A 4,869-nucleotide genomic window follows, 5' to 3' on the forward strand; every position below is an offset into this window, starting at 1 on the left:
AAGGGAAATTAGAGGTTAATCGAGTGAATTAGAGGTCTCAGATTGTCTTCAACATACAATTAAATTCTATGTAGCCAAAAACATTTTTTAAGGTCTCTCCTGACAAAAAAGTTGTTTTGTAAAAGTTTTTTTTTGACAAATTTTTCTTTATAAAGTTTTATTGAATGTATATTATTGGATTGTTTTAAAAAGTAACTAGGTTAAAATCTTATGCAATGCACGGATATAGATTATATAAAAGATACTCAGAAATATGTCAGTTGGGTACATATGGAATGTGATTTTCAAATTGGAAAGAAAATATCATAAGGTAATAAACAATTTACTTCAAGATTTGAAGGGTTATGGATTTTATTTCTAGTGTCTTTTTCTCTTTCAAGGTGAATGAAAAGATTTATGGTTCTGTTTATCCGACACAGGGTATCCGACAAGGTGATCTAAATTCTCCCTATTTAATTCTATTATGTGCTGATGCCTTTTCATCTCTAATTTCTAAAGCGGTTCGTGAAAAGAAATTAAGTGGGCAAGGATTTGCCATTCTGCTCTGAGAATATCCCATTTATATTTTGTCGATGACACTATGACATTATTCTCTTTGCAAAAGCTACTCTGCAGGAATGTTCAAAAACTGTTGAAATAATCAGTATGTATGAAAGAGCATCCAGACAGAGAGTTAATTTAAGTAAGACGCAGGTTGCTTTTAGTAAATGTGCAGTTGTTGATCGGAGGAGAGGTATTATTGATATTGTTGGTGTTCGAGAAGTTGAAAGACATGAGAAGTATTTGGGGTTACCGACCATCATCGGAAAGTTTTAAAAGACCACTTTTGCTTCCTTGAAAGACAGAATTTGGAAGAAACTGAATGGGTGGAAGGAGAGACTTTTATCGAGACTGGGGAAGGAAATCCTAATCAAAGCAGTAGCACAAGCCATACCATCGTATATGATGAGCATATTCAAAATCCCCGATGGTTTGATTGATGAAATGCATACCCTTATTTGCTGCTTTTGGCGGGGCTCAAGAGAAAATGTAAAAAACTTCACTGGAAGAATTGGGATAAACTATATCGTCCTAAGGAAATGGGTGGATTATTGGGGTTCCGTGATCTTAAATGCTTCTATCAAGCTTTGTTGGGAAAACAAATTTAGCGTTTGTACACAATGAAGGAACTTTACCCCATCAAATCCTCAAAGAAAAATATTTTAAGAATTCGACGGTCCTAGATGCTGTGAGAGGTTATGACCTGAGTTTTGCTTGGAGGAGTATGTGGGGGGGGGGGGGCAAAGGGTTTTCTAAGGGATGGTTTTCTTTGGAGAGTGGAAGATGGGAGAAGCATTGAGGCTTGGCATGATCCTTGGTTGTGTTAATGGTCAGGTTGTGTATCCTACTATATATGTCGCTTGGTGGTGATGTTGATATGAGGGTGTGGGAGCTGCTTCATGAAAATGGGCTGGAATGGAACGTGGAGAAGGTTTTTATCATGTTTCAACCTGAAACTTATGCAAGTATTCTGTCTACACTTCTGTCAAATAGACCCCATTATGACTCTATGTTCTGGCATGCTTAAAGAATGGTATATATTTATACTGTTAGATCCGGTTATTGGTTAGCGAACTTGGTTGGTATAGACCAGTAGCCCCAGGAACTCAATGATGCTATCTGACACACCATTTGGAAAATCAGGGGTCCTCATAAGCTACATCACTTGATATGGAGCGCTGTCAAAGGGAATTTGGCCATGAAAGACAGGTTAGTGCAGAGGCATATCTCAACTGATGCTTCTTGCCAAGTTTGTGGGGATGAGAGGGAAACTATCCTTCATACCTTATTGAAGTGTAGTGCTGCCAGGAAAATATGGTCAATAAAACCCATTTTTAGAAATATCCAGAATATTAGCGCCACTGTGATAGCGGCTAAGGCTATTTTCAAAGTCACACAACGGAAAACTAAAATAAAAACCAACTTTTAAAATATAAATTGAGTTCATAACCTCAAAACAAAAGTAGAATTAAAACGTTCACAAGTTAGAACCAATCCAAATATGGTCTTTTTCAAAAACCAACTTTAAAAAATAAAATAAACATAGTAATGTTAGTTTGGAATCAGTAAACCAATAATTCACAATATAAAACTAAGAAAGCATAACAAGTAACTCTCTATACTCATTCCCTTCATGCTCTTCATTCTTCAAGTATCTGCCACTTTTTTTTTTTTTTTTTTTTTCAACCCTCTACTCTGTACTCACCATATAATTGGGTCATAGTAGCCAATCCAAAGGAAAGCCAAACACAAACACAAAAATAGAAATCAGCAAAATATGAGTATGTATGCACCACACTAACATGAATATCCTATCACCAATAAAATAATTAAAACATGCTTGCCACAAGTCAACTTACCTTTGACTCATAAATAACGATATTAATTATTAAATAATAGCTTTGGATTACGCATCAAACGTTTTTCCTTCCTTTAAAAGTAGCCAATTAAAAATAGAGCTTCCAATTAGAGCTATCTCAATTGGCACCTACTATGTCACACTTGGTGACGGAATTAAAGCGCATACATAATTTAATAAAATAAAGTACAGCGTCCTGTACAAGCTATGGTTAAATATAAAACCCTATAACCCCCCCCCATATGTTCATAATCAAGGTATATACGTTCCAAGAGTTTTGGTTCGTATCCTCTTACACTTTACATGATTTACCAATTTAACTCTTGGTGACTCCAACCAATCAATCAAGAATAAACATACCAACATTCAATACATACTTCCAATTCATTATTGAATTAATTAGTGAGCATATACTATTTATTTTAATTAAGGTTCATTGCCTAGTTTTGTGCACAAAATTGCACGATTACTACCTTGGTGCATAAAATGCATTGATAAACTCCCTTAACTCAAACTCAACTTGCATGAGCGAGTAAATATATAAACTAACTCCTTGAATCAACACCAATAATAAATGGGTGAGAATTAAATTCATAAATCATGCCCAATAATTTTAATTATAACTCTTTTAAACATACATAAGTCTTGCTTATTAATTTCATACTTCCTTGATACTTGAAAATAAAACATGCTTCCATAATTCACACATATTCAACTTGTATCATGCTTTAAAAGTTTAAAAAACATATTCACATGTTTGCATAATAATTTGTTCATCCAACCAAACATATAATCAACCAAACATGCTACTATATCATCATTTTAATCATACTTCACAATCCTAGCATGACACTACGCATACACAAATATTCTTGTGCACATACGTACCTTGAATATTGCCTAAACTCGGCCACACTCGCTAGAAATCACATAGCTTGAAGCTTCCTACAAATAAGAATACATAAATATAATAAATCCACTATTCTCACAAATTTCCAATAACTATAATACTCTTTAAACCTAACTAATCAACCCAATTTAATGACATACAAGCCATAAAACTTTTTCTTTTAAGTGGGTGTTTTAAATTCTTTCAAAAAAGACTTGGTTTTATGACTTAAAAAAAAAATCTTGAGGTTTAAAAAGATTTATACTCTCCTTTTAAAACAAAAACTCATAATTACAACACTGCCATTACAAAATCATACTCCCCCTTAACTTCTTCCTTTGGAGCCAGCTTAATGGGCTCAAGTGGCGGATCTAGAAATTTCAAAATGGGGGTGCAAAATTAGATGTTAATTGATATTATTAATGTTTTCATAATATTAATGTTTTTACTCGCTAGTTCTTATTTTATCTACATACATCATCGCTTTGTTTCTTTTGTAATAATAATATATTGATACGAATCTAAAAAAAAAGTCTTAAATGACTATATTATCATTACGTATAAATCATAATTTGTGGTTATAAGAGATTGTATGAATAATGTCAAAAGTTCAAACTTAGCAATATTTATAAAAACAGGGAAAATATATCGTATAATTTATGTTATATGGATAAAATATTTATATAATGTTGATTTTTGTAGAAATTACGAAGGTTGTGTTAATTTTAATACATTAAGAATAATATAAGTTCAGCAAAAATAAGATGAAAATACCATGGCCTAAATATTTACAATTAATTATTGCTTGATTTTCACTACTAGAAAAGTGCCGATTTCTGACGGAAAAAGTCCCTCGTAAACTCCCTGTTTTCCGTCGGAAATAGTGTTTCCGACGAAATTCCGTCGGAATCTATCGTCAGAGAACCCTTTGTAGGAAAAAGGGCCTTTCAGACGGAATTTCCGTCGGAAGCACTTTTCCGACGGAAATCATGCATCGGAAGACATATTCCGGCCCGGGAAAGTCCGTTGTAAATTTTTGACGGAAAACAAATCCGTCGCAAAATTACGACGGAATTTCCGTCGGAAACGTCTACAAAAAAAAAACCCACCCACCCCACACCACCACATCCAACCCCCAATGCCACCCCACAAGCCGCCACCACGCACCTTACCATCTGAACCAACCAGACCCTAAGCCGCCACCACCACCTTAACCCATTCTACCTTAACCCACCTAACCCGAACAAACCCACCAACCAGACCCACCACGACCCTAACCTAATAACCCCGATCTACCAACACCCTAACCCATTCAACCCTAACCGCCACCCACTAAATTAACCCACCCCACAAAACCAAACCTAACCCTGACCCAAACCCTAACCTAGACCCGACCTAAAACACCCAAACCTCTAACCCAAACCCAAACCCCTAACCCAGACCCGACCTAATACACCCATACCCCTTAACCAAGACCCGACCGAACCGTAACCAAACCAACCTTCTCACTACCCTAACCCACCCCACCCTAACCCTTGGCCCTGGAGGCACCCACCACCACCTCCCTCGACCCACCCTTAAA

Source organism: Chenopodium quinoa, unplaced genomic scaffold (genome assembly GCF_001683475.1).
Source record: "Chenopodium quinoa cultivar QQ74 unplaced genomic scaffold, ASM168347v1, whole genome shotgun sequence".
NCBI lineage: Eukaryota > Viridiplantae > Streptophyta > Magnoliopsida > Caryophyllales > Amaranthaceae > Chenopodium > Chenopodium quinoa.